Source organism: Humulus lupulus, chromosome 1 (genome assembly GCF_963169125.1).
Source record: "Humulus lupulus chromosome 1, drHumLupu1.1, whole genome shotgun sequence".
In the NCBI taxonomy this organism is placed as follows: Eukaryota; Viridiplantae; Streptophyta; class Magnoliopsida; order Rosales; family Cannabaceae; genus Humulus; species Humulus lupulus.
In genome coordinates, this window is record NC_084793.1 from 38,455,133 (window position 1) to 38,464,185 (window position 9,053).

General features: G+C 47.6%; 1 non-coding gene across 1 annotated transcript; it reads left to right on the forward strand.

The window, feature by feature from the left end:
- Positions 1-646: 646 nt before the first annotated feature.
- On the forward strand, positions 647-753 carry LOC133813523 (small nucleolar RNA R71). The gene has a single exon (XR_009884532.1). It is a non-coding gene; the product is annotated as a small nucleolar RNA R71 (small nucleolar RNA).
- Positions 754-9,053: the final 8,300 nt, after the last annotated feature.

Below are 9,053 nucleotides of genomic sequence, written 5' to 3' on the forward strand. Positions count from 1 at the left end.
GTGAGAGTCAATAATGCAGCTTGTAATTCATTAGGCCTTTCAGGTGGAGCTTGATTCATTGATTGTTGAGGCCTAGGCTGTTGTGATGAAGAGCCTTGATGCATTGGTGGTTGAGGCATATTATTCTGAAATTGACCCTGAAACTGAGGTTGCTGGCCCTGATTATTCCTCAAAGAAAAAATTAGGATGATTTCGCCACCCAGGATTGTAAGTATTGGCGAATGGATTATTTACTGGCCTCTGAAAGTTTCCCACCGCTTGAACCTGAGCTTGATCCATTGGAATGTTATTATTAATATTGGTAGGACACTGATCAAAAAAGTGAGGACCACCACAGATTTCACACCTGGCTGCCATTTGAACCGCATTAGCAGATACAGTGCTCTGTTGTAATTGTTTAGTGAGTGTAGCTACCTCAGCTGTTAAAGCAGTAATGGCATCCAGCTCATGCACCCCAGCTACCTTTCTGACCCCCGATGATCTTTCCTCAGACCACTGATGATTATTTGTGGCCATGTCCTCCAGCAGCTCATAAGCACCAGTTGCACTCTTGCTCATAAAAGTACCACCCGCTGCAGCATCAATAATGGTTATGGTTGTAGGACATAAACCATTGTAAAAATTCTGTACTAGCATCCACTGTTCAATGCCATGATGAGGACATCTTCTCAGGAGTTCCTTAAACCATTCCCAAGCTTCATACAATGACTCTCCATCATTCTGGAAAAAGTTATTGATCTCTCCCCTCAATTTAGCAGCTTTGGACAGGGGAAAGAATTTAGACAAAAATTTCTGAGCTAGATCTTGCCAAGTGACAATAGAGTTTGGTTGCAGCGAGTTCAACCAACTTTTGGCTCTGTCCCTCAGAGAAAATGGGAAAAGCCTCAGCTTAATTGCATCATCACTCACCCCATTATATCTGAAGGTTCCACACAACTCCAGAAAATTAGACAAATGGGTGTGAGGATCTTCAGAAGGCAACCCATTAAATTGCACAGAGGATTGCACCATTTGTAGAATAGCTAGCTTGATTTCAAAGTTGTTAGCCTCTACAGCTGGTGAGCGTATACTATTTTGTACTCCCGTCAGAGTGGGCAGTACATAATCTCTCAGGCTCCTCTCAGCATTGTTCTGAGCCTGACCCCCTTGTACAACACCAGTAATTAGAACATTCCTGCCATCCCCTTCATTCTGTGCCATCTTCACAGATTTCTGGACCTCCCTCTTGTTCTTTCTGATTTGCTTGCAAGACTTTTCAATCTCAGGATTCAGAGGAACAAGTGTGTCTTTTCCTCTTCTGCCACGCATATACCAAAATTCACCTGAGATAGACAAATTAAGCAACTAAACAGATTAGAAACAAGAGAAATTAAAATAAAATTAGAATAAAAATTAATTAGACTGATATTGATAATTATTTTCAGTCCCCGGCAACGGCGCCAAAAACTTGTTGCGATATTTTTGCTATGCAAGTGCACACAGTCGCAATTCGTAATAAAATGGTAAAACCAAGTATCATCCTCAAGGACTGATTTATCAATTACCAGTCAATTAATTTCTTGTTCTATTTGATGAATTTAAATTCTTGATTTTTGTAAACACAGCAAAAGAAACTATAAAGTGCAGAAACAATAATTGAAAATTAAATAGAATAACAACTAATAGTAAAACTTTTAATTTAATCACTGAAGAAACAATTAGGATATTTAATCTCATCAACTATCCTCCCTATTATTCCCTAATGCAAAGTGTGAATTCTTCTTCTTTTTACCTAATTCAATTAACAAGTTGATACAGCAGCTTATAATCATACTATGAATTATAAACTCAACCTAGGTGACAATTTCCTATATTTCTATGGTAAATTGAACCACACAGGTAGCATTAATCTCGACAACTTAATAAACAGTTACACAATTAATTCAGATACTTTCGTTCTAAATTAGAATTATGTCCAATATAACCACAGCAGAATTAAATATCACTTCTCAGATTTTGACTTAAAAACATATGTAAATGACTAAAGATGGCCAATCAATAATCAATCTATAAGAACAGGTTATATGGAATTGAAGAAGATTGAAGAAGAAGAATATTAAAATTGCATTAGTTCATAACAGGGATTCAAGTGATTCAATTAAACATCCTAAACAGAAAATTAGTTCATAACCATAGTGCTAATCACAACAAAAATTAAAGATAACATCAGGAAAAGAAGAAAAACATGTAAAAATACTCTAAGCTTGAGCCTTCAAAACCAGCACTTCTCTCCCTCGTCCGTACATCCCCTTTTCTTCTCTTTTTTCGCCATATTAAAAACCTAGGACTTCAAATTTTAAAGAGGCGGGCCGCGGCTCTACATACACTATGCCGCGGCCTGTGTCCAATTTCCTGGGCAAAAAGCTCTTTCCATGTCGCGGCTTTAGTCAGCCATGCCGCGGCCCGTGTTGCCGAATTCTGGGTTGATGCCCATCTATGCCGCGGCCCTCTCTAGCCATGCCACGGCCTGAGGATTTCCTTGAAAACATTGGTTATGTTTCCCACCTAGCCACGACTCTACTTTGCTCATGCCGTGGCTCTTAAGGGATTTCTCAAATTTTCAAGTTTTCAACCCAAAAATTCACCAACACTTCCAAATTATGTTGAGAACCATTCTTTCTCGAAATATGATGAAAAACTTGGTTATTTCTTCCCTTTCTTTGAAATTTTCTTTCAAGTGCTCAATTCTTCCTGATATTCACAAAGATAGACAAACAAAGCATAAACCCGCACTAAATGAAAGAAAAACAAAATAAAAGACTACTAAAAACATCACCTAAACATGACAAAAACTAGACTCAACAATAGTAGTAGTAATAGTAATAGCTAGTAGTAGTTGTAGTCTGTTTATTACTGTTGATTTTGGTTCAAGCCAGGACTTAGTTGGACACTCGTAGCAACACTTGTAGATTTTATAAGTGTTATCCAGATTTCCGGATAGCGTTTAGATGGATAGCCTCGGGGAAACAGAATTATCAAAGTCTTTCACGGAGGGTGACCAGGGCTCGCGGATGAACAGAAAGGCTTCGCCTCTCCCGTTTAGTGTCTAGCACACTCTTTCAAGCAACCGCGACCCGGAAGCTTGTCAGTTCTCCCGAACTCCCGAAAGGATATCCTTCGGGGAAGGTCCTTCCGGAAGAAGCACTTCAGGTTACCTTCGCGGATACAGTTCCGTGCCTCGCACGGAAGAAGACCAAGCGGTCGAGTCACGGAAAAAGCACAGTTGAAATGATACTCACGTGACCCAGGATCCCGCCTGACAGGTCGAGGCCGCACACATCCCAGCACGCCTAAAAGTGCCTTTTCGCCTACTGTTCCACAGACAGCCTGGAAAAGACACCTGCCTTTTGGCATTCCCCATATTTTTATGTAATTATACCCACGTAGAGCCTTGTAGCCATGCTACGAGGGTAATTGTATTCCCTATTTGCGGCTGGTGTAATTAAGACTCAGGGGGGTAGAGAAAAACCCTAATCCAAAACCCTAGCTATAAAGACCTCCTCATTTTACGATAGGAGAGAGGTCAAGAAATTAGAGAGCAAGAACTCTGCCAAAAATCTCTCTAACTTCATCTTCTTCAAGAGAACCCGAGAGAAACATTGTGAGTTTGTGAGGGTCTTATACACCAGCCATTTCACTGTAATTCTCTACAAGTATAATAACATCGACTCGTGGACTAGGGCTTGTTAACGCCTGAACCACGTAAAAAACCTGTTTGTCTATTTATATTTCTACAATTCTACAGTTCTTATCTTTTTATTATTTTGTTTGTATTCGTTTCCGAAAAACTCGGTAAACATTTTGGTGCTTTCATTGAGAGCTGTAGGAAGTTGTTAGTCAGCTCTTTTTCTGTGAACGTTTTTTGTATTCACTCCGTACTGAAAAGATGGTGACTACGAGAAAATCTGCGATTGACAAGAATGCTCGGGTCAACCCCGATATCATGATGGAAGATGCGGTACAAAACGACCCCTCGGCAGCCCAGACTGAAGGAGAAAGTACCCACGACTCGGACTACCAAGGTGAAGACTCGACATCCCGCCAGGATCGGGTCAGTACTGAAGATACGACATACTTAGAAAACGAAGAAGAGTATGTCCCAGACGGTTACTACCAAGACGGCTACTACTACGAGAAGGATCCAGAACTGGTCCAAGTAGCCGAAGAACTAGTGGCCACTAAAGCCAAGCTTGCTGAGAAGGAGCGCGTCTCCGAAAAAATGCAGCGCATGATGGAGCGCCTCCAAAGCAAGTTCGGAGATCTAGGCGACTCGGACGAGGACGCCTCTGTTTTAGGTGGTGCTGATGCCACCATGCCGGATCCCGCCGCTGCTGGACCATCCAAAGCCGCCCCTAACAAGGGCAAAGAAAAAGTTGGGGAGCCTGTGCGCACTAACGCCCCTGCACCTCCTAAAGGCGTGAATCACCAGGCCGACTGCCCCCCCCCCCCCCCGCGCGCAGAAGGTCTCTGGCGCTCCTAAGCCCAGACGTCCTTCAGCCCCAAGGGGGCACTCTGTGCCTAAAGGGCCCGGTGCTAAGGCACCCAGGCCTAGGGGAAGGAACAACCGCCCCAGTTATTCCGTCAACCAGGACGGTCGGGCTGCGGACACGCACTCCGAAGATAGTTGGTCCACGGTGGACCTACGAAGGAGGTTGGAGGCCAAGTATGAAAAGGCCAAAGGAGAAAAGGCCCGGCCTCGCGGAGACGACCTGCGAAATCATCTCAACGACAAGCTCCGGGGACGTGACCTACCGGAGAGCGATACAAAGAGGCTCGAGGAACAGATCGCTGCCTTGACCAAGCTGGTCCGGAAGCAAAGTGGGGCCCTGTCAGACTCTGAGGAGGAAGACCCGGAACCATGTATTCGGAGGATCGCGGAAACTCCCCTCCCGGAGAACTTCAAAATGCCTCATATAGAATTATATGAGGGGAGGACAGACCCGCGCACCCACCTAGCTAAATACAACAAGATGATGCAAGTGGCGCGCGTCAGTGAGGATGCCAAATGCATGTGCTTCTCACTCACCCTTACCAAGTCTGCTGAGGACTGGTGGAAAAGATTAGCTCCCGGATCCATCCACAGTTGGAAGGAGCTACAGTCTGCATTCAGGAGGCAGTTCATTGCTGCCCGGGACCACGACATGGAGGTTGGTCCCTTAACCAACATCAAGCAGCTACCCAATGAGAGCCTCAAAGCCTTCATTCAAAGAATGATGGAAGCTGCTGCTAAGACCAAGGTCAGCGATGACATGAAGCTGATCGCCCTTTAATTAGGGCTTACAGTCGGCTCCCTGCTATGGGGAGAGATGAAAAGGAGACGAGCAGAAACTCTGTCCGAATTCATATCAAAAGCTCAGGGAATCATCAACCTTGAGGATGCCTACCAATAGGCCTTTGGAGTTCCCCCAGCCCCGACGCCCTCCGTGACTGCGCCGAGCTTTGCTTCGTAAGCTCCCGCACCAGCCCTCACGCTTCCAGAAGCCCAGTTCACTCCGAGCGTGTATGGGCCTTCCGCGTCTGCTCAGACGCCGAGTCAAACCCATTTCTCTGGGTACGGAGCCGTACAAACCGAATGTAGTATCGCTCCCGGCCCGTCGCAACCGCAAGCGGGAGGCCCAGAACAAAATCTGAGCCAATCGCGGAATAAACGAGGCGGAAGAAACTCCAACCGGGGGGACCATTCAAAGAAACCCCGGAAGGACTATGAACCCAAGTTCACGGAGTACACCAGTTTGATAGACTCACGAGAGAATGTCTATCGGCGACCTGTAATATGGTCAACTACAGGAAGCCCCAAAAAGTGTCTCATGGAGGAAGGCGTCCGCGAGACTCCAATAAGAGGTGTGAGTTCCACGGAGACGTGGGGCACACCACAAACGAATGCCTTCAGCTGAAGGATGAGATCGAGTCCTTGGCAAGAGCGGGACACCTCGGTCAATGGGTGAGGATACCCATAATCTATCCCGGACAGGGAGTAGTTCACGGAGCTGCGTATTCTCTGGGACAGAGGGGTACCGCTAGCGCTCCTGGAGCCGGTCACCCCCAAGCTCCTGGATCTCAGTTCCCAGCGCTTCCTGCTCCGACCTCTCTGGCACCCATTGCCATGTTGACTCCAGGACCCGGAAAACCATATCCGCCTGGCCTTGCTCCGCCACCCGTTGACGGACACGTAGCCACCATTTCCGGAGGACCGCACCTTGCCGGAAGCACCCGCAACTCCCAGAAAAGGTACTTAAGGGAGTTAGAACACACCGGGGAGATGTGCGCCTTGGTTCAGTCACCTGCTCAGCGTCCCCGAATGATGGATCTTCCCATCACCTTCATGGAAGATGACGCCCGACATGTGCACTTCCCCCACAACAATCCCCTCATCGTGGAAGCCCAGATCGCCAATAAGCAGGTATCACGGATCCTAGTCGATAATGGAAGCTCCGTAAACATCCTCTTCAAAGCTACCTTCCACGCGATCGGATTAACCGAGACAGATCTGACCCCATGCCCCATCCAGCTTCAGGGGTTCAATGGGGATGCACTCATGCCCTTAGGAAAAATTCAACTTCCAGTCACCCTCAGAGGAGACAGCGACGCTTGTGCCTTCAGGCACTGCACATTCGTGGTGGTCGACTGCCCCACGGCGTATAATGCCATCTTAGGCCGACCGGTCCTAATCAATTTTGGGGTCGTAACCTCGATACGCCACTTATGCTTGAAGTTTTTATGCGACAACAGGCGTATCGACACCCTCCGGGGAGACCAATGAAGTGCACGAAGCTGTTATAACGTCTCCGTCCGGTCCGTCTACACGGTCCAGGAGGCGATTGTTGCCGCTCCTTTGGCGGAAAATTTACCAGAAACTGGGGGTGCCCAAGGGGCATACGTTGACGAGCTCGACCCTAGATTGGGGGTCGAGAGGGCGATAGATCCGATGGAGGAAGTCGAAGAGGTGATCCTCAACTCGAGAGATCCCACCAAAGTCATTCAGGTGGGGAAAAACCTTCCATCGGCCATTCGAGAAAAGATCGTGGCCACTGTGAAGAATAATCAGGATATCTTGGCATGGTGCCACGCTGATATGACGGGGATTAATCCTAATGTTGTGTGCCACGCACTCAACATAGACCCATCTGCAACTCCAGTTCGCCAAAAGAGAAGGCCGTTAGACCCCGTGAGGGCCGAAGCAGTCAAAGCTGAAGTGGACAAGCTGATGTCCATAGGCTTTCTCCAGGAGTCACACTATCCCGTGTGGTTGGCCAACCCGGTTCTGGTCCCGAAACCCAATGGGTCCTGGAGAATGTGTATTGACTTCACGGACCTGAACAAAGCCTGCCTAAAAGACTGTTTCCCTTTTCCGTGAATCGATCAAATGGTAGACGCTACTTCCGGGTATGAACTCTTATCCTTCATGGATGCATACTCCGGGTACAACCAGATCAAGATGCATGTCGCGGACCAGGAACACACCAGCTTCCTCATGGACAAGGGTGTCTACTGTTACGTGGTCATGCCTTTCGGTCTGAAGAATGCTGGGGCGACATACCAGCTGGGGAGGATGTTCAAGGACCAGCTGGGGAGGAACATGGAGGTGTATGTAGACGACATGTTGGTAAAATCCAAGACCTCCGGGGACCACAGTGATGACCTTGAGGAAGCTTTCACTGTGATCCGAAAGTACGGAATGAAACTGAATCCGAAGAAATGTACTTTCGGGGTCTCGTCTGGGAAGTTCCTCGGTTTCATTGTCAGCTCCCGCGGAGTGGAGGCCAACCCTGAGAAAATTAAGGCATTCATAGATATGCCTTCTCCTCGAAAGCATAAGGATGTCCAAAGCGTTACCGGAAGGATAGCTGCTCTTAGCCGCTTCGTATCTAAGGCCACTGACAAATGTTTCCCTTTCTTCAATGTGTTACGAGGAAACAAGAAGTTCGAGTGGACCCCCGAATGCGAAGCCGCCTTCCAACATCTCAAGGAACATCTAACTTGAGCTCCCATTTTGTCCAAACCTGTCGAAGGAGAGGCGTTGTTCTTGTACTTAGCTGTGACAAAGCATGCCGTAAGTGCCGCTCTCGTCCGGGAAGACGGCCGTTTCCAGCTCCCTGTGTATTACGTGAGCAAGAGGTTACTGGACGCCGAGTCCAGATATACAATGATCGAGAAACTCTCCCTCTGCTTGCTAATCGCTTCGCGGAAGCTAAGGCCCTATTTCCAGGCGCACACCATCAGAGTACTCACCAACCACCCTCTCCGGCAAGTCTTGCAGAAGCCCGAGTCTTCTGGAAGATTACTTAAATGGGCCATGGAACTGAGCCAGTTTGACATCCACTACCAGCCACGTGTTTCCATAAAAGGCCAAGCACTCGCGGACTTTATTGTGGAATGCTCAGGAATGAATGACCTCCCGGAAGATCCTGTCCCGGAACTTCCCACATGGAAGGTCTATGTAGACGGGGCCTCAAATGAAAAAGGAGCTGGAGCAGGGGTTATCCTAATTTCTCCCCAAGGACATCAGCTCCAGAGCGCCATCCGTTTCACGTTCCCAGCATCCAACAACGAGGCAGAACACAAAGCCATGCTAGCTGGATTACAACTGGCCAGGGAAGTCGGAGCCCAAAAAATCGAAGTATACATCGACTCCCTACTTGTGGTAAACCAAATATCTGGAGAATACCAGACAAAAGGAGAAAAAATGGCTGCCTACGTGTCTCTCTCCCGCGGCCTCCTGCAGCATTTCAAAGGCTACCAAATCCGCCAGGTCCCCCGGGCCCAGAATTCACTCGCGGACACACTGGCCAAGCTTGCAACAGACCCGGAGATTGAACAATATGGCCTAGTGCCCATCGGACACTTAGAAGCACCTAGTACTGAGACACAGAGGGTAAATGCCATCATCGACCATTCCCATTCCTGGATAGGACCCATCCTCAGATTTCTCACCACCGGAGAGCTCCCCACTGATAAAGCTGACGCAAGAAAGCTCCAATATCAAGCTCCCCGATACGTGGTTATGGATGGAAAGC